This window comes from Scomber scombrus, chromosome 15, assembly GCF_963691925.1.
Source record: "Scomber scombrus chromosome 15, fScoSco1.1, whole genome shotgun sequence".
Taxonomy (NCBI): Eukaryota; Metazoa; Chordata; class Actinopteri; order Scombriformes; family Scombridae; genus Scomber; species Scomber scombrus.
In genome coordinates, this window is record NC_084984.1 from 13347792 (window position 1) to 13370829 (window position 23038).

The 23038-nt window shown below is 37.0% G+C and overlaps 1 protein-coding gene across 2 annotated transcripts in view; it reads left to right on the forward strand.

Annotated features, from left to right (window-relative positions):
* Positions 1 to 23038, forward strand: part of LOC133995312 (astrotactin-2-like) — a 287008-nt gene that overhangs the window by 87191 nt on the left and 176779 nt on the right. The gene's annotated exons all lie outside the window — the stretch shown is intronic.

Genomic DNA, 23038 nt, shown 5'->3' on the forward strand with positions numbered 1-23038 from the left:
ATTAAGACTGATCCTGTGATATTTGTAAGATAAGAGGATGGGTTTGAAATGTTTAAAGTCTTGAAACAACACCCAAGTGCCCAGATAAATACTGAAATAGCTTTCTCTTGCCTTTATCATTTTTCCTTTGCACGCTGACCATTAATTAGCTTACAGTGTAAGTTATGGGAAACAAAACACACAGTGCAAAAATGTATTCAGAAGTTTATGTGAAACTAATACAAAGTTTCAGCCATACAAATTAGCAAAATCAAGTCTATTTAATGCCAAAGTCCCTCTTTCTATTACTATCATTTTCACTGCAGTTCAACAGGGGACCACTGTCTGGCAAAAGGGAATTTTATACTAAAAAGACTGTAACTTTGGAATATATCCATTTGATTTGACTGACTCTGGCTGCTGAATTCTCATATTAGCCTCAGATTTTTGCACAGAAAAGGACTCTGGAGGATTTTGTCCCTCACCACTTACATTGTAAGCACATTTGGAGGGAATCTTTTAATGGACAGCATTAGTTGGAGGAATGTTAAAGTGAGCAAAACCTATTTCATTGTTCATTTGGGCACTGGAATATTATTTTAATACAAATGTGAACCAATCCTGTAACAACACAATTATTGTCTCTATCATGCAACTACGAGCAACATACAAAAAAATGAGTGCTCATATAAAATCTGTTGTGCTCAGTGGTGGCTGTCCTGCTTTTGCAAGCATGATTTGTACATCCGTCAAGGCTCTCAGTGCCAGATCCCCAGATGGCTCAGCCTGGACAGTTCACTTTGGCTCCGGCCAGCCCACCCATGCTCTTGATAGCACAGCATGTACTGCTTATATTTTGTCAAAAATAAGCTGTTTTGTGTGAATCATGTCATTACTTCACTCTGATAATGATACCCGTATTCAATGAGTCATATTAACTATGAACTGTATTTCCACATCTACTGTGAAACCACACACTTTCACTCCCACTACTCCTTCTCAGCTGCCATAGCCATAAACTCTGAATCAGTGTGTCAGGCAGTAATGTAATGCATTGTCAGGTAATTTAATGTAATGTGTGGAGGTCAAGTGACAGAGGCCACTGGTTTGGATCGCTAAACATAGTCAGGGGTCTGCACTTTAAACGTGGACAAAGCTACTTTTCAAAAAAATGTCTGTAGAAGAGTTTAAAAAAAAACCATAATAATAACAGCTCATGTAGACACATTTGTTTCTACTACTACTACTACTACTACTACTACTACTACTACTAATAATAATAATAATAATAATAATAATAATAATAATAATAATAATAATAGAAATAAATAAACTTTATGTATATAGCATTTTTCAGAAACAAGGTTACAAAGTGCTTCACAGACATAAAAACAGAAAATACACAGTGCCATAACAATTAGAATAATTTCAATGCAAATGCATAAAACAAACAAAACCATTAAAACCACTTCATAAAAATAGTTTGAAAATGTATTTTAAAAGTTGACACCAAAATATATTGTCAATGTAAGGTTATTCCACAGCCCTCACAGTAAATGCCCTACTACCCTCTGTCTCAAGCTTTGCCTTGGGGACCAAGAGCAACAGCCGGTCTGCAGATCTGAGAGTATGAGTAGGGGTGTAAGGGATGACAAGGTTGATGATGTATGGCAGGGCCATTCAGCAATTTAAAAACAAGCAATAACATTTTAAAGTCAAGTCTGAACTTTACAGGTAACCAGTGCAATGAGGCGAGAATAGGGGAAAAGTGCTTATATTTTACAATTCTTGTAAGAGCTTTAGCTGCAGTGTTTTGTACAAGCTGGAGGCAGTTGATAGATTTCTGGGGCAGTCCAGCAAATAATGAGTTACAGTAATCTAGATGGCTGGAGACAAACACTTGAAAGAGAGTCTGTGCATTGCTGAATCAAATAAATGATCTGATCTTGGCAATCCTGAATTGACTGATAGCTGATTTGGTGATATTGCTAAAATGTACACAATCCCTGTGGGCTGTGGGTCCAAACACCATCTCTACAGTTTTTTCATTATTCAGTATTAGGAAGTTACTCGACATCCAGGACCTTATGTCTGCAAGACAGGGTGTGAGGGAGGTAACTGAGGAAAGGTCTGAACAATTTATGGACAAATAGATTTGCGTATCATCAGCATGATAATGGAAAGACATGGAGCTGCATATAACTTGACCCAGTAGAAACTTGCAGAAGGAGAACAGTAAAGGGCCAATAATCAACCCTTAAGTAACGCCGCAGCTGATATTTGTGTAGCTATAGGAGACATCCCCAATTGATACAGAGAAGGTTCAGTCAATCAAGTACTGAGCAGTCCTAGTCATGCCTACCCTGTTTTCTAGATGATCAATTAATATGCCATTATGAACTGTATCAAGAACAGCAGAGAGGTCTAATAATACCAAAACAATTCATCCTAATGTCATTAAAAAAATGTAGAAGTAGAGTTTTTGTGCTATGATGAATTTGAAAACTGGACTGCAACTTTTCAAAGATGAGTGGTCATTCATGCAAGACTTGAGCTGAGAATACTACTTTCTGTAGTACTTTGGCAAGAAAGGATAATTTAGATAAAGGTCTAAAATGATTAAGATTGTCAGTGTCAAGCTTTGATTTTTTTTCTGTACTGGTCAACAGCTGATTAAAAATTTGGAGTAATAACCTCTGAAGATAAAGGCTCTTAAATATTTCTAGCATATCTGAAGATAAAAAGGCGGAAACCTATTGAAAAAATCTTAAAAAGGGTAAAATGTTTAAAGGAGAGGGGGAAGATTTCATGCCATTAATCATCCTCAGTAGATCTGAATGGGATACTACATAAAATGAATTAAAAGTCTGATGCACGTCACTATGTGGTAGAATAAACAGAGATGGCATGATTTGACTGACTTTATTGACAAAAAAGGATTGAAATGTCTCACATCTCTTAATAGAAGAGGCGTCATTGGAATCAGGTGTGTTGGTGGATAACACATTTGGGGTTGTGAGGATTTACAGCTATAGAAGTGAGAAGTGATCTTTCTTCCTTTACAGTGTTGTTGAACTTTTTAAAAAAGTTTTTTGTGGCATTAAAATTGCACCTTGCAGTTTCCCATTTCCGTTCAGCGTGTCTATACACCCTTCTAATGCTCTGGACACATTCATTAACTCAGGCTGGCGGTTTCATCAAAGCAAAACAGGCTTTAGACATGTTAAAGGGAGCTACAGTGTCCGGAGTGGTAGCACATTATTCCATGAATCTATAATATCAGGATATTCTGCATGCATATCTGATATCATATCCTGTTGAACCTGGGGTGCTACTTTGCAAAGTTGGACTTGAATAATTGAAGGGTGCTGACAGAGTTATAGGTAGCCCCAGTTATTCATGTCATGCTGAATTATGCATTGGTGACGTTTGTGTAAATGCTCTCTTGCTCCTATAGTGTTTATCACTCTGCATAACCCTATTTACTCTGTTTATTAGTTACCTAAAACATGTTGAAAACGGGATAATATTTTTTGGTAACATTTTGAAAGTTAACATTATCCCATGTTATCCTAAGAACAATGCTCAAAGAGATTTCAGACAGTGAAAGGAAGTCTGCACTTGCATTTAACAATGGAAATAAATTATTGTAAGTGAAGTTTCTTATTATTCACATTCACATTATTTGAATGGTTGAAGGTTAAAACTGTGTTGCATTCCCTGACCCAGACAGTAGCTGATAATGATTCTAAAAATCTAACTCGCACATAAACCATGATAAAAATGTGAGGCTTGATTATATCACATTTAGCCTTAAAGATCACTTTCATTTCTCTCAATCTGTGTAATTCTTTGATATTCTCACACAAATATGCAACCAGTCACTATGTGGATGTCATACCAAACTCTGAATTATCTTCTCAAATTCTTCAGAAAATCCTTAGTTCTGTCTTTTCTCCCATTATAATCAGGATAAACCTAGATTTAATGGACCCATAATATTTAGTCTGCTGACCCACTATTTCATTCTTACACTACCATAGCGTTAATAGTCTGCTCTTGTGATTTATCCTCACGTCAGTGCAAAATTTTTTTAAATCAAGCTAAGCTTATTTTTAAAGGAAATGCAACCTTTTGCAACAAGTTGAGGGGAGAGAGGTTCATTTCTGCATCTGAAAAAGCAGAATATTTTGATTAGACACTGGGGAAAGATAAGTGAGACAGAGGGCAGAGAGGTCAAGGGTCTTACTGTACAACCATGTCCCTTTTCCTGATCAGTGAATGTCTGCAATTTTTACAAAAGACAAAAATAAGGCCATTGGGCCTGAATAGCACTGAGAAGAGAGCCAAGCAAACTGGTTGTAAGCAGCAAGGTGTAACACCCACACACACACACACACTCTAATACGTCAACCAACCATATATTGACTAACAATAGGCCACTCAATGCATGTGTTCTAATGTTGAGGGACATATTTCATTTAGAGTGACACCATCTGCAACATGTGCAATTGGAAGAAATGGTCACTTTCTTCTCTGCTGCATACCAAGTTCCCTTTTTACAAAATTTACTTCAAATGCCAAGCATAAAATGTAGCAATAAATACTTTTTTTGTTTCAAGCTGTTTTACCTCCAAAATATAAAGATCTTAATCCCACATATAGGCTAATAGCAACAGCTAATAGTAATGTTAATAATGCTAGTTTATGCTAGCTGCAATTTGCCTCAGAAGGGAACATTCAGTGGGAAGACCCTGAAGCTTACAGCGATTATAGCAGTATAATGTTGCTCTAAGGCAGGGTATCTCAACCTTTTGCAAGCTGGCCCCCAAAGCTGGTTCAATGCAGTTGGGGCCCCCCTCCTCCATTAGGCTTTATTATTGTTATTATTAGTAGTATTATTATTGTTATTACTAGGCCTAATAGTAGGCATATCATCTGCATTTTTTTTTACCGAAGTTTGCAGGTAGACGATGTGAATGTGAGACCTGAGCCTGCGTTGCCTTGCATAGATCCTGTATTCTTGGCGCAATATTTGATAAACATAGCCTCAAATCATCCTCGATTTGTGCACGATTGCGGTATTTCATTTTGAGTGCAGTCATTTTTGAGTCTGGACGTGGAGTGGTGTGGGTCTCCTCTCTGCTCTGACTGCAGCTGGGGCTGCTGCGCGAGGCTACTGTGAACCTGACCACCTGTGAATGCTTTGGGACTCAGCACCCGCTGCTTTCATGTCAGAGTCTCCAAAACATCAGAAAACTCTCCAATAACTCCAGAAAAAGTCGCTAGATTTGCTGCTAGTCGCTTTTGAAAAAAAGAGTTGGCAACACTATGCTTATAGTAGCACTGACGTCGACGTTTGAAATGAAACTGTGTGGTTGATTTGTTTGTGTGTTATAATAGTCCAACCGCTTGCATTTCGACATGGGGGGAATCTGCTGCATCTCTCTCTGTCAGTGAGTCCGTGATCTTTCGTGATTTTTTCCCCCTCTGGTCCTGCACCCCCCCCCCGTTGAGAACCACTGCTCTAAGGCAGGGAGTTCTGGTCCTGAATGAAATGCCACATCAATGCTCTTTACAAAGATGCTTAGGTGCTCCAGCTCCATTCCTTCATACCTTTACAACTACTTCCAAGGTCAAATATGATGTAGGCAGGGTATTGCACTGAGACTGTTACGGGCAATCCACAAACATTTTTTATTTCATTTTTTTTTTTAAAGAATACTAGACATTTGTCACTCACCAACTTCAGGGAACAAATAGGCCTACGCTTCTGGTCTATCAAATGTCTCTATTCACAAATACACAAAGACCCAAATGTGTGACGCACATCACCACAGGAACCCTCAACATTTTTTTTGTTCTTCTCTCGCTTCTTTTCTGGCATGTTTATTGAATTGTAATCTCTATAGATAGCCATTCAAAAAAATATCTTATATAATGTTTATGTACTTGTACTTTTTTGAACTTATTAATGATTTATATAATGATTTATCAGGAACCCCAGCATTTCTATGAGCTCACTAAAGGCAATGCCACTTTCTTCCTTTATGCTCCTCTTGGAGCCCACTTGAAAAGTTGTTTTGTCCAGTCAAATTAGTCATCTCAGTGAAGACAGTTTGGCCGGCCACTGCTTGCAGGACAGCTGGTCCTGAAGACGGTGATGGCCAAAGAGAGGTTGGAGCGGATGTGAATTCAATGGACTGGACGCCTCAGTACAGTATGGGCTTCACTGACCTCTGGCTTTTGATGTGGATTCTTTGTACTCTGTATAAAACTGTAGTAATCTTTGTGACAAACTGTCAGATTTTTTCCAAATACAGTTCTTGACACATCCTTCAATCTACTTCATGAACAATCTGGTATTTTCCAAAAGATAGCACACACACACCATTTACTTTGATGTTCCTGCCTCCCCATCTGTACTCTCCATAAAGAAGTGACATTTGAATACAGGGGCGATTAACTCCTGTCACACCTGTTCTATGCTGTTTGGCATCCCAAAAGTCTCCAAATACCAGCCATCCTTTATCTGTCTGTTGTTACTGATAGATAACCCCATTCAGCTGAACTCAATAGCATTATCCCCAGGGATTATGGCAATGCTTCACACAAGGTTGTGCATGGCATTGGCTTTTGTTACAACCAAACAAATGAGTCCTGTCAATTTCATTATTCAGGCAATATTCCCATGGCTTTGGGGATGCATTGGGTAATATGGACAGTGTAAATGAGGTGCAGAAAAACCTTAGCAGCACACTGGAATTCTTGTTGTGTGATGAGTACTCAGGGAGCGACTACCACCATCAGACTGCCATCATCACAAATACTGTACCTCTTTTTCTCAGTTCACTGTGCACAGCAGCCAGTTCCATCTTCCACTGTTGCAGTTAACCCAATCGGTGTTGTCAGATGTGGAAATCATACATATTGTGCTTGGAGGCATACAGTTTAAATGCAGCTCTGAGATATTGAGGCAGTTATGTAGAAAAGTCTCACAAGCTCTTTGTAGAGGTCTAGAGGTATTTATAGAGTTGTCCTGCATGTTATCATACAGATTTACACCCCTGTGCAACTAGTACTGTATCCTACTTCTTCAAATAAGCAATTATTCAAACATTACACAAGAACAATTCTGTAACTTAGCATTTGCACATCACTTTTTATTCATATTTTAGATAAAGTGAATATTGAACAGCAGCTGTTTCATATCAAGACTGCTTTTCTCACTGCTGAGAGCAAACTTCTGCAAGGTAGCAGATTCTGGCAACCACTTAATCCTAGTCCTTCTTGGTCTCAACACAATGTTTCATTAAGTTCACATTGATGAAACACTTACAGTAGCCACCACTATGCTTCTAACAACCATTTGTGCTATTACTAACATCTACCAACTCAGATTGGCACCATGGACACTGCACATTCTTGCATCACAAAAATATTTTTTTTATATACTGTAGTTGGTAATAATGCCTCATCTTCTTCAACCCAGTTCCAATGTCTATTTTTTCATCAATAGATGCCACTCTTACTATCTTTCTGTGAATGCTCCCTCTTACCACCACATTGTGTAATATTGTTTTCTTTTCTGCTTGGACTGTTCTACAGAAGTAGCACTTTTTGGATATCCAGTTCAGGTTTAAAATATACCAACAATAATGTAATAAATGCTCTAATTATAATAAGCTATTTTAGTATTTCTAATGTGAACAAAGCAGATATAAAGGAGCTGACACAGCTGCAGCCTGAACATTTTTGTCTGTAAGATGCAAATTGTAATGCTGTGAATATATAGACAATGAAAAAAAGAGACATCTCAACTGCAGGTCAAAACCTGCTGTGAAAAACTCTGAATATGCAGGTAGCTACCACTTTCTGTAAGAGAGTCAAAATGATCTTTTTTGTTCTTTTTGTCTTGCAGCTATGAAACATTTTCTTTTAATAATATGCTGTCTATCCTTGCAGGCCTTGAGTAATGTATTCTTGCTTTTATCTTATCAAATTAATACTCACCAGAAATCCTGCTCCTGTTTTCAGATAGTACAAAATGCATTAGAAGTGTAGCTTCTAATACACATGCTACTATTTTCATTTTCATTTAAGCTACAATGTTAGCATACAACCACAGAAAATAACTAAATTCTCCATTGTGTGTAATAACAAAAATAGCATTTTTTGCATTTACTGTAGCTTATATTAGTGTTGCTTCCTATGTTAGGATATGTTCAAATTAAATATAAAATCTAACCAATTCACCAAATTCTGGTTGCTCATAGGTAGCACTGGAAATTGTAATTATTATTATTATTATTTTTTTTTTTTTTGCAACATTTTCATGACAAACATCTTACATCTTACATTGCTTTCCTTTCATGGAGTGGAGCAGGGACCAGAGCTAATAACAGAAGTTGATATACAGCTAATGCTGCTAATGTATTGTTCTGGATGGTCAACAACATCCTCCTCTGGGAAAAAAAATGGCTCCAGGCCTCTGGAGGACAAAAGGCAAAAAAGATTACATGTGGTTCATTACTGTCAACTGTGAAAGCATACACATTTCTTCTGTGTCACCATGTGACTAGGTAATTGTTGGAGAGTTTCTTATTTGGACAATATGAATCTAGAAACATATTCATTGGCCAACTTTTGTATTTTTATTGTTTTTATTTTTTCAAATCTAGGCTTTTAGGGACTTAACAAGTGTTTTGGGTTATATTAAGGTTTTTATAGAGAGACTGTGTTGAAAAATTATAATAGCTTGATTCAGAGAATATTATTTTCTAATAGTGCAACCAAACATAATACAAGTCCATATAGCTGAAGAACTACTTCAGACATGATTGGGCTAGCACTTCACACTATTGCTAGTCTTGGCTGGGGCCATTAAACTGGTCCTCACAATAATAACAATCACTCCATCTAATTCTCATGTAGATGACTTTCTTCAACCCTGTCTACCATACACTCCTGAAGGGGGAGCAGGGGGAGGCAGCACAGTGCCTTGAGCCGCCTAAGTTTCCCTATCACTACTGACAATAATGCCTTTTTTCTCCTCCTGCTGACATTAGTGTTTCTCACTTATTTATACAGTAAGAAATGATAGAGGCAGCAGAATTCAAGGTCACATTATGCTGTGATAACTGAAAGAACAAAATGAACGTAAAGCTCTATGTGATAAGAGCACAGTATCTGCACTATGGACAGAAGGTCACTGCAGTCTGTTGCACTTTTAATCAACTTATAATCAAGTGAGAATGTACTGCCTGGTGCCTGCTGATCACAATGTATTTTGGAAGCAATTTTAAATGCTGAAAAGTCTGAAAAACTGAAGTATATCATTACATTCTGTAGGAGTAATTCAACTTTAGAATGTTACTATGTAAAGGTTAACTGGTAACTATCAGAGGTTGTGCACCCAAATAATTGCTTTTTTACTTGAACTAATTGAGCCAACAAATGACCAAAGATATTATGACATCATTGTGATTGTTTGTTTGTTTTGGGGTTTTTTTGTTGTTGTTTGTTTTTAGCTTTAGGGTTTGTTCATTAGCACACTACTGTAGCTAATGAAACAAGCTTGGCCAGGAAATTTCACTCTCTGCTATTGTGAAGCATTTTAATATCCCAAAGGCGTTCCTGTTGTGCCATTTTTTTTTCTTTTCAGTTATATTAAGTTGTTTGTTAAGAGCGCTGAATGCAATTACTGGGTGTTTATTTCATATTGTAAACAAAGATGAAGCCTCGGGTACCTTATGTAACCCACTGAGAATCTGCTGTAAGAGTTTAGATTTTACAACTTTGACAAAACAAACGTTTGAGTACTATTGCCTAAAAATAGAAAAAAAAGAGAGAGACATGCAGTTTGGAAAGATTTCTAGCTTGTGTAGTGGATTTTTAAATCCCCTACAACACCACTACCCTTCTCCACCCCCCACCCTCCAAGGAGCCTCTCCACACAAGCTAAACAAGAAACACATATTTCCCTGTAGACTCCAAGAACTAAAGTTAATTGTTTCTCTCTGCCTCTTTATGGGAACCAGTTGGACAAATATTATAACTTAACCACCATCAACTAAACTAGAGCAACAATTTACCTAGTGGTACCTGAAGTCCATGTTGAGAATAAGGTCATGGCAGTGATTAATGTATTTTCAGTGCTCAAGTATGTTGAAGAAAGTCTGGATAAAAAACATTATGTGGATTTGTGTTATATTAATGATCTCTACTGTGTTTGCCTACATGTGTCCATTAAGGGAGGTTTACTCTCAAGAGAAATCAAGCAGCATCCAAAAAGAAGTAAAAAAGAAGAAAAATAGTATTGTTTAATTGTCCACACAATCACTGTCATTAACAAGCTCATCAAGTGTTTACTGAGCTCTAATTGAACTCAAGGCTTGAGAGTAATAATCCAGTGTCAAGCTTTAGATCGCTAATGTGACATCATTGATGAGAAATGGCTGCCAGCTTGGCACACTCAAGCTAGCTCAGGGTAATGTTTTGATTAATACTAAATCGGGCTTGTCATCCTATCCCAGGATAAGGTGGGAATTAATTGCAAAGTCTTGCCATTCTTTCTGTTACCCTATTCATGGGAAGCAGCTGTGTGTCATCAGTGAGGCCAATTTTGTAAGGTGGATAAGAAGATTTGAAAATACATGCTGTATATTTAAGTTTGAGTTTGAATAAATATTATTGAATTATTAAGATTAAATATATAGGCTTTATCTGAAAATATAAAGTAAGGCAATTCATCCAATAAATGTGGACTGAATTGACATTTTTAAAGTAGCACAACATACAAATCTAGTCTTTCTTACCCACTCCAGTGTAAAACCATCCAGTGTCAGTTTCATCAGTCATAGCTTGTGCTGTCTCTAGTGCGTTGTGGTTTGCAGGAAGTTTCAAAAGAGCACAAAATGAGCAAACTGCTCCAAGCACAGCACAGCACAGCAGACAATGAGATCATTTAGAGAAGAAAATAATTGAATAATTTAAAAGCAAATAGATTGGCAGCCAGTAAGTCCAGGTATAGTAACTGCTAGGGAATTTTCCATAACTAATATGCACTGGGTCAAACTAGGCTTTGCGGTCATAGCAAGGCCACACCAAATGTTGGGTTTAGACACTGTCTCCCCTTGAGATATTGGTAAGCAGTGCGTCTGCTCCTTTTGGGGAAAACAGGAGGCATTCTGATAGTGTTGCTATAGCAGCCAAGGTCAGATATGTCTTTGACTGTTTCCCTGAATGGGGTAAAGGTAACTGGAGTCAGAGGTTTGATATAGTGTTGGATGTAGGACAAAGGTCCAGAGTGAGGTCTGAGCAATGTTTTGTCTATAGACCAGTAGACTAAATTATGTATATTGTAGATGTGTTGGATCTGCCCATATTTGGGCATGGCTCAACCTGTGGCATTATCTGTGTGGTTTAAAGTTTATCCCCGGAGGACAGAAACTTCAGAATTGAAGGGAGCATCAGAACATAACTGATGTACTGATCATTCATTCATTTCTCCTTGGCCAAGAAAATAAACCCTTTCAATGTAAGACATCATGGACTCCTGTCTACTCTCTCCATTGATGTATGGGCTGCATAATTAAAATCTCTATCAGTAACTCATTGAGAAATGAAACCTTGGTTATCTGAACCAACATGAGTCCTTTGTCAGAAGCACATAGAGAAAAAAAAGCAAGACATGCTAGAAATGGGTATGTGAGCACCAAGGCCAAGCCCGCTCAATATATGTGAATCGATAACATGCCAACTCATGAGCCATCTTTATGAGGTTCTTTTGAAATGTGGTTTGGGCTGCTCACCCACATGTAATGGTCAATATATTCCACTATGTTTGTGCTCCCAGTATTTCAAAGTCTCAGTTCATTAAAGTTATTACACAACTAATTCATGTTAGCATGGACAGTGTCTTTGAACTTTCAAATGCAGTTACTTCAGGGAAGCAAACAGAAAAAGCTAAAGAAGAAAAGGCAGTAAAAAAAAAAAAAAATCTAATAAAAATAAACAAATAAGGACCACAAGTTCATAATTATAGTGTCCAAAACATAAGGCCTGGAAAACAAGCAACAACCCTTGTATTTACACATGATATTAAAAGTTGTTTTTTACCCATCAAAAATAAACATTCATAGAGTGAAATTCAGATATTAAAACTATAACCCACTAACACACACATGTAGATGTTGGTGAATGATTATGCCATCATGAATCTACAGGGCTACAGACTGTTATAAAGCAACACAATTTAAATGTTACATGGTTGAGTGCCTGAAAGGATATCTCATTCATCTTGGCCCACAGCGATGCTAGAAAACATCCACCCCTCAATACCAAAAGTGACATCAGCTACTAGTCTGTGTTATATGTTTCTGCTTTTAAATATTGTGTAAAACATGGGACTCTGTATGATCCACCATCTTCCATTTTTTTGGGTCGTTGAGGAGACAAATCAGAACTGCAGCTGTTTTCCTCAGCCTGCCTTCGCTCAATATGCAATTGTAAAAAAAAAAAAAACTGTTGCTTGCAGCGTATTAAATGAACTGAATTGTTTCTGGGTGTGATGAATCATCTTGGGGTATGATAAATTGGCACCCTATCATAATTATATTTGCATAATGTCTTTTCTGCTTCATTTCCGCTACTACATGTGCAGGAAATTTCCCACTATCACTACTGCAAGATCTGGAAATAATTCTTATCATTTATTTGGGATGTGTCAAACGTTTAACACCATGAACCCATACACAAGAGTCTCCCTGTGAGGTTAAACATAAAAGAAAACAAAAACTCAGATGAATCATAAAGTGTCATTAATAATGAATTATAATTAAAGAAGATATCACATTCAAACAATCAATAGTATTAAGGGTAGAAAGGTCGGGTGACACAACAAAAAATACAATAAATATTAGCCAGAAACCACACAAACATACATTACTACATAATATGTATAGTTTCTTATTATATTATACTATTATTATAAGAAACTACAGATCACAGTACACCTCTTTTGGTTACCTCCACCTGAAAAGGCACTATACAATTAAAATAATATATAATATTATTATTATTATAATAATTTTTTTGAAAAGACCGACTTACAGTATCCACAGTACTTAAAATATGATTCATTTATAAATTATCGGTGTCTCCAGGATACTCCATGCCCTGTAATAGTAGGTTGCTGGCCATACACACACTGCAGTTTCAATTAGAGTATTAGTATGGTGATTGATTTTCATACTCTGTCTAAACTCTCCACTCCAAATCTTAACATTTTAAGAAAATGGCATTCAGGTTCAGTTCCAGAAGTTTTTACCAAGGTTGTAGAAAGTTGACTGATTTCCAAACTGCATGTGATATATATTTGTATTGTACTGTGGAACGGGGTCAACTGACGAGCATCCCCAGGCTGCTTTGTCGACTATATTTCCGCCTTGTTATCTAAGGTGAGGCCAGAAACCTTAGCATACTTAAAAGAAGTATACGTGTTTGAGAGAAAGTGTTTTTGCAGGCATTTGAATATGTATGTGATCTTGGCTCCCTTCAGCTTTAAATATTGCACTGGACTGATTACGAAGCCACATAACTCCCAGTACATGCAGATTTAAGAGATCTGATTGAGGAATTGTGCCTTGTGCTTGACTTCTTGTACTGTTTGAGGTCATGGGCAACCATGTAACTCCTACCCCCAGGCTAGGGGATAACAACTTTTTATCATGTTCAAAACAAGACTGTGTTGGATACTTATTGATTTATTGTTTGATTGCTCTCTTTAGCAGTCTTTAATAAAGCCCTTTTAGGAAAACAGACCATATATATTTTAACTCCTCTGCAGTTTAGGGAGATTCACTGCTTCACCAGATTAAATATTTTTGCTCCACTCAGATGGAATAGACTGCAACAAGATCTGACACATGATCCTTTAGGCTGATGTTTAAGTTTTAATGAGTCCACCTTGCTACACTTGAATGTGGTCTGATTTGAGTGAATTGTGGCTTGTTTTTTATCCCCTATTGCTGCATTTAAATGTGCTTACTTCTGGTTTATTCCTGTTTTACTTTATATTGTTGGGAACGTTGCTATCACCGTTTATTAACCACCTCCAGCTACTGATCTGCCTTCCTAAGTCTTCATGAGCAGAGTATTTTTCACAGGCTTTAAAGTATATGTTTCCAGGTGTTCCGGACCACGCGTCGATGTGACATTATTGCATATTAAAAATTGACAGAATAATTCACCCATACATTTTCCAGTCACTGTCTTCAACCATGTTGCACTCGGAAAATGCATTTAAAATATTCGTATAGGCTAAAATCTTTTGACCTGGGCTAATTTGTGGTTATCACTTAGGGGCTGCAGTGGGAGCAGTTAGAGGTCAGAAGGTTCAGCTGGCACAGCATGGAGAGACATCCATATTTTATTCTGGTTCAAGAGCCGAGCTATAGATAGCACATTATTCTTGCTCCTCTGCAGACAGCAAAGGCCTTAAAATATAGTAGAGGTGCAAGCTACCAGAAAGGAAAAGCGTCTGACTAAAGATGGGACATTACATGCTTTCCAGTGGCTGGGAATGACAAGGCATGAGACAGTAAATGTTCAAATCCTGCAGAGAAGAGAGAGAGAGGGGAGCAGAGCGGAGCGGGGGAAGTTTTTACACATCCTTCAGATGTGAAGTGTTTTCATTTGTCAATATATTTTCATTATTTTCTCCCCTGACAAAAATGCAGTTTCCCTGCCTTTCTTCTTATGGAGAAATGGTGAAACTTGCAATTTCTCCCATTTTGGGGGAATCCATCTTTTTCATCTCCTCTCAAACCTTCTTATAGTTTTTCACCTCCAACTCAGCCACTGTCAGTTGATTTCTACTACTACTGCATATATAAGCATTATCTTCATATTCACATTAGATATTATCTGAAATATCAAAGGAAATTCCAAATTCAAATGCCATACCTACTTAAGCACCCACTACTTATTAGAACATTTGAACATTATCATTATATTTTCATGATGTTCCAGTGTGACAGATTTTAAGGAATTAAACGTCATTAATTTAGACATGACAGCTGATAGCCATATCTTAATGTACAATTTAAAAATAGAGCGAAACATGCTATTTAATGCTTGTCCAGCTCTGACATGTTCATTTAGATACTTTTACCCTCTTTATTTTCCCAGTATCAATATGCATCATTTCCATGTGACTGATTTGGCAATTGTTATTTTTCAGTTTTCCTTTTATTTTGTTCTTCTCTCCTTGAAATGACATGTTGACTTTTATTTTTGCCCAATTCCTGCTTTTTTCTTCTGTGATCACTTTCTTCTCCCCATTATTATTCCACCTATCATCATCTTCTCATATTTTTAGCTTCTGATCCTATATCCTCTGCTTTTAATTCCTCCTGGCTCTCTTATCTGCATCTCATTCCCAACATTATCTGCTTTCTTCTTCCTTCAACATCTGTGGCATCCATTGTTTACCCATCTCCTCTTGACGCTTCTCTGGCTCTATCTTTCTCTCTCAGCCACTCTCCATTCATCCCTGGATCCCTTGTCTTCCCCGACACTTTTGTCTTTTTCTTTGTATCTGTCTAACCTCTTACTCTCTTCTCATGTACCTGTCACATGTCTAGAAGCATTGCTGTCAAAGTTTTTTTTGTTTTTTTTCCCAGACAGCTACACTGGACGTCTCCTATTGAAATAATGGCAAATTTAATAAATCACAGTGGGAATCAGAGCCTAGGCGAACTGCTATCTCCTCTCCATTGATCTCAGCTGCACTCATTTGCTCCCCAAGCCATGAAGGGGAGGAGAGAAGACAAGGGAATAGACATGCAACTAGAGTACTGTATGTGTGCAGGCCATTTTGTCTGAATGCATATGGGGGTGTATGTGTTGGCATGTGTTGGATGTAGAGGCAGAGAAAAGGTGAGAAAGCGAGTAATAAAAGGAAATGCAATTTAAAAAAAAAAAAGAAGAAATCTCCAGGAATTTAATTTCTTGGGCTTGCAGTCTCTTTCCTTCCCGCAGATTTGCTCCAAATTAAAACAGCAGGGGTTTGTGGGGTCCAAAGATCTACAGAAATGCTCCCATCATTTCTCTTGTGGCTACATCTGTCTCTGTGAATATGAATGTTGTTAGACTGCTTGGCAGGGTGGCTAAGAGAGGGACAAGTCCATAACTGACTCCCAGCTGATAAAACATGCACATGGAAGAGGAGGCATTACATTGGCAATAGGTGCGTACGTGACACTACTACATTTGCTTCCACTTTGGGTAGACATTTATTGTTTTGTTTACTCTTTGTTTTTTTTATTCTGTCTGTATAATGAGCATTGCTTTGTTGTCAAAGGTATGTAAGGTGTGGTTTAGTTTGCTACTTGGTTGAGGTGAGATAAATATCATTGTCATGGTTAAATTTAGAAATAGATTGCCGCCATGGTTGAAGGACAAGAGTATAGCCTACAGCCGTGCTAGCAGCTGTGTAAGGCTGTACTGTAGATATAGCAGTAAGCTACATATGTTAACATCACAATGACAATGTAAGCATGCTTATCTTTAGCAGGTACAATGTTTGCAATGTTTATCACATTTAATGTGTTACCATGCTAAAGTTTTGTAATTAGCACTAAACATTAAATATAAGGATGTAATTGTTTTTCAGGTATATGTTCATAAACCAGAATATAAAAATGTTTGACCTGATGGGGAATTCCAAAGTTGGTCAAATGCATCCTAAGAGGAACGTGGATGTCTGTACTAAATCTCATGGAAATTCAATTGATAGTTGTCGAGAGATTTCACTTAAAACCAAAAAGGTCAATCTCATGAGGGAGAAAGTAAAGGGATCACCATAGTCATTGTGATTAATCATTTTGGAACCATACAAAGATGTTGAGATATTTCTTTGGACAAGTGAAACCTTGATCTGCACATGGTGCTAAAATGATTAGGATTCGTCCCCTGGGATGATGAGTGTCTGCACGAAAATGTCTAGTAATCCATCCTATAGTTGTTGAAATATTCTACTGGACCAAAGTGTGCTGACTGATTTGTTGTTGTTTTAAGCTGGTTGAACAAACAATCAATGTTACCTCTAATGCAGTGACATCTTTAATACTAAACAAAAAATGAAAAGTCTGGTTTAAGTATAAAGGCGACATGTATATGTTCTTAGTCAATACCCTGGTGTCTTAGCCTGAATTGTGTCATGACATCTACGAAGTCTGCTACTACCATATATGTGTGTGGATTCAGAGCTCTATAATCCATCCTCCATGCTGCATTGTAAGCTGTATCACCACCTGCCTCAGGGCAAAGGGCTTTGTTGAAGAGCCTGGATATGTTGCCTTGTGTCTCACTGGCTTTCAGTAGAGGGGAAATATCTTCTTGAGCCTAAGAGAAATGAGGGTCAAACACTATTTATGGACAGAGAGCATGGTCAAAGGTTTCAGTTTCTGACAGACAGTAATTCCCATAGGCTGTATCAGCGATTTGGTGGAAGCCGGCCTAGACTTGTTCATTTGGCTTTTTGAAGTAGCTAGTCCTTCAGGGTATTTTTTGCTGACAGAACAACTGTTGCTCTTCCTGGTGCTAGGTATCATTTTCTGCGAAGGTACAAGCTTTAGATGCAGGCATTGTATCATATTTAGCTGTGGTACCAAATAATATATTTTTAGAAACCTATAATTCTGCAAATAACACACACACACACACACACACACACACACACACACACACACACACACACACACACACACACACAACAATCTATTGCTATTTCCTCTGCTGATGAGTTATGTCATGCCGAATCATCATTCATAATAATTGATATTATCGTACTAGAAGAAGTTGTAGCAGCAAGTAATAGTAGCATTAGTAGTGTCAGTATTTCAGACAAATTACACTGATTTGTCCGTGGCACTGACAATAATTTCACAGGAATATATTTTTGGTGAATTAATTTATATTATTGCTGTCATTATTAAGGACATATTTCACCAGTCTTACTAGATTTAAAAAACAAAATAAAATTAAGAATTAAAAAACGGAAGGGTCTCTTGGCAAAACCTGTAGTAGAGGTTATTGTCACAACTGCAAGATACACAAACAATTGATTGAGATGGAGTTGAATATTGAGATAGAGTTGGATACACATTATTTTAGATTCTGTTTCATTAGCTAGATCTACCTCAGTAATGGTGCTGTGGAAAAGTCATTTTATAAAACCAAGTTAGAGTGCTTCATATAAGCAGCAACCCTGCAGGTATTCACCAGAAATGATTGGCAGACATACGTGAATAGATGTGACAAAATGTTAATTTGGATTTGCCAATAAAGGAGGGCATTACCAATTCATATTTTTAGGTATCAGTTAAAAAGTTAAAAGAGTTCAGTTTCTGTCTTCTAGGTTAAAAATTCATCCATCCATTGTGAGCCTGAAAATGTTACAGGAGTTTAATGCTAAACCGGTGGAGTAGGCTTTCAATGCCAACCCTTTTTGTGTTTTGTCTGACTACTGATGCTTTCCTGTCATCAGAGTGGACCCTTAATAAGGACACTGAGTACATGTCCATCACAGAGCAAATGGCAGTATTTCTCACCTCTCTTGGTTTTTATTAGCTCACTGCTCACCGATGAGGTCCCATGAGGGCCTGTGACTGCAAGATGTGGAAAGAGGAAAAGGTATGATAGATTGTATTATATCTGGAGTGGACACTTCAGAAAAATCCTGTTCAGGTATTCACTACTCGTGGTCTTTACATTAGATGTAAAATGATCATAATAAAGAGCCTTTCAGAATGTTAGGATTTTTTATTTTTTATTGGTCTGTTTACACTGCAAATCATTCGATTTGTAGGTTATTTTCAGACTGTGGTGACATCCATGAAAAATGAAAACATGGGTCCGGAGTTCAAGTCATGTTGGTGCTGCTGTGAAAGCAATTTATTCAATGGACAGGATTTAGGAAATAAAAGCAAGGTTGGAGTTAAGAAATAAGTAAACATTTACATCACAAAAAACAAACACTTGCATATACATACACACTTTCACAAAAAGCCTTCATAAATACATAAACAAGCATGACCTTGCATCCAGACCAAAATCAGAATGCTGAGTATGGGGTCATCTTCTCTTACAGGGCCGTGTGAGACCACCAGGAATACGTTGACTGAGGCAGCATGCCGTTGGCATCCACTGCTTATGAGACACTGTGAACACACTCTCAACTGATAAGGGAGGAACGGCAGATAAGGGAGATGAAAAGGGTAAAATAAAGGCACCAGAGCTTTAGCTGACATTGAACTCCAAATGAGAAGCCTGTGTGGACTTGGAGTCTGGGGAAAAACAAATGTCAGAATGAAATATTTTGCTAGCTGCTTTTGACAGAAGTGAGAAATGAGGCAACAGCAAACTAAGGAGAGAGAAGAAAGAATACTGTAGTGTTCACATATTGTATGTATGTCTTCTATTCATAACCAGTGATAAAATGGATGGGCATTATTGATAATTAAGTCAAATGATTGCTTTGCATATTTGCATATTGGCCAAATAATATATCTCCATTTCACAGGATGAGGTTAGTGGGGAAGACAAAGAGAAAGACACATAAATATGAAATAAACATTATGGCTCAAAGCATTTCTATTTGGTTTAATCTCTTTTTTCTCCTCAAAATGGAACAAAGAAAAGGAGATAAAGAGAGTTCCGGGAGGCCATGAAATATGTCTGCAAGCAGTTAAGTTCAAACGTGCTGTCAGAGACTCTCCTCAGTCACATCAGGTCAAAGCTTAAGTGTCACTGGCTCAGCCCGTATTGTTTGTTTGCTAAGCCCAAAGTACCAAAATTAACCTAGCACTATCATAAGGGCTCACGGGGAATGGAGCTCACTTAACCATTCTTGTGTACCCTAGCTTTCTACACACTTTAATTCCATGGTTTTAGTGTATCTGGTGTGAAGCCCCATTGGTAATTTCAAACACACACACACACACACACACACACACACACACACACACACACACACACACACACACACACACACACACACACACTCATTCACCTTTTAAAATGTATTGTATCTACAAGGACATTAAGATACATCATGTCCAATAGAGAATACTTCACTTTAGCCTTTACAGGCAATTTATTTTTCCAAGGCAATTCACAATATGTTGATAATCGTGAAAAGGAGAGAAAAATAAGCTTTTTTTTCTAGTGCACTCTCAACTATTTATATTTATTAAGGAGATGATGCAGGTCCTGTATGGCAGAGGAAACAACAAGACAACAATGTTAAACAGGAGAAATGATGAAAGAGAAGTGTTTGTTGTTGTTGTCAGGCAGGGCGGTCCATGCAGAATGTATTAACATCTACCATATCCATTTATTGTATCTCCATTTTCACAAATGAGGTCAAATAATTAAGAACCTGACCACTATTACCACTAAAATAATCTATTTTCAACTCATGTTATTCTATTACACCTATAACATTTTACTATCATCAGTAATCTACACATACTGTACATCAACGCTTCTTTAATGTACCCTCTGTTACCAGTTTTGGTATGAAATCTAAATATAAAGAGAAACATACTGACTATAGCCTGAGAGAACCTAAAAAACAACCATACTTCAACACATTGCAGTAATGTATACAACACATTACATTAGCATATAAAACACATTACAGGAATTAACTGGAGCTCCTTACAGTCCCAAAAGCATGGTTGGTCATGGGAATTCTTAATTAGCGTTGTTGTCTGTACTTGTGAAACATGATCAGTAGCAACCCAAGTACTGTACCAATTCAAAGTCCACATCCAGCCAAGTACAGACCATATATTGAGGATACATTAGGAGCTGATGTGTGTGGACTAGGGATAGCAAAGTATTCCGAACGGCATTTTGCACCAACTGGCAGTGATGATGGAGATTTTGAGCCAGGCTAAAAGCTGTTGCAATTGTTGCTATATGAGGTGTCAGGTGTCTACTGTATATGTCACTTTATTAAGTTTTAATATGTTTTCAGAAAATATCAAAATAACACTTGTTTTAAAATTTGCTCCTACATTATCAGAGATCATGTAAGGAGCCGCTGACAGGGTGAGACCAGCCAGTCATCTCCGCTGATAGCAACCTTTGGTAATAAACGGCTGGCTTTAATGTTGCCGTATGATATAATTCCTTTTGGAAGATAAATATTGGTTTTACAGATAAAATGTAACAATTGTAGTTGTCACTTTAGTCTGAAGTGAAGCTTTTTACACCAACAACACTGCTTCTGGGTCTCTATATTCCCAGATATCACCACATTTCAATAAATCTTAAAGAACAATTAAAATGAACAGATCAGTCCGTATTACATTTTGTTTTATTTTATTAAGCTATATAACAATTTGGATACAACATCTTTTACCTAAAATAAAGTTAATTTTACACAAATACACAAGATAAAGAGAAATACACCAGTAAAAAAAAAAAAAAAAAAAAAGTGTGCGTCACAGAGTATACTATAAAAGTGATTCATAGTTCCGCAGTCAATGGAAGAGAACAATAATAATTATTTTCAATAATGTAGGATTATTTTCTGAGTTCCTGTATGGCAGTAGAATTAAGAAGCACTCTTTCAGTACTAGGCAGATCCCACTCAGAACCCTGGGTTGGTGCATATGCACTTCGGTTTACAACAACATTGCCGGAAGCAACAGCTACAGTAGCTGTTACAGCATCAAAGCTAGTCTTGTATCAGTCTGAAACATTTTTTGTTGGTGTTCTTTCTTGTACTAGAAATGGTAAATACAACATATTTTTTCATTATGGCTCTTTTCTGATACACTGTCCAGTTCACTTCTAGGGATGAATGCAAATTGTGGACACACAATATGAACTTGCATGCAACTCACAAAGTGATGACATTGGCAGAATGTTTTAGGCTTCCAGTTTTGTCAGTAGTAAACTGGTGCAGCTGGGCATGAACAACCCAACACTACATTTTGTTTGCATTTCACTCTAGGCTGTAACCAAAATGTTCTTCGAGTGCCATGTCTTTTATTAGTAGTGTATGTCACATGAACAAAATGCATCATTTCTGTCAAACAAACTTTTTTTTCTAATTCAAACACAATATGTATTTGTAATAACAATAATAATGATGATAATAATGATGATAATAATAATAATAATAATAATAATAATAATAATAATAATAATAATAATAATAATAATAATAATAATAATAATAATAATAATAATGATGATGGTGATGATAATATTAATAATTAGTATATCATTGCTTAAAGAACCAGTAGTTATTCATTTATAAACACATTTGTTTACACTCAAACATTCTACATGTACTTTTATTTAAAACACAATCAAAACACACATTACACCTGAAACAGTGTGTTGGGTTAATGATTAATGGTCCGATAATGATTTGCTTAACTGAACTGGACCGGTATATTAAGTCTGACTGTGTTCGGGTTAGGCTGTGACTTTCAATTAAACCTTTTAAAAGAACACAGTAACTTTACATATTCAATACAGTGTATACCTGTGTGCTTACTCAAGTCCCAAAAACTCTTCATCAGAGCTTTCTCTGTGCGCAAATAGACTGCTGCACCCGAATCATGCTTTTGCACATCACGCCTCAACATCAGTTTGGTCTGTAAATACTGAAATATCACAGCTAATTGTGTCTGAAATACTCCAAAATACAGCATTAATGGGCCATTAATAGTCTATTTATTTTCATTAGCTGCCAAAACAACTGGAGCGTGCAGCGCATGCTTAAATACCGCTGTTTTTAGGACATTATAGTTCATAAGTGTGGATGCTCATATCATTATGTTTCCAGTTATACTTATTGTTATAGTTATTGTTCTTAGTGTGGGCGGCCTTTTACATACCTGTATTCATATACAGATCCAACTTTTCTCTGTATTTTACTGGTGTATAACACACACCCCACTTTTCAAAAATTGCGTTAAATGTACATTTTATACACTGTTTTTTATGGTACATTAGACATACTGTATGC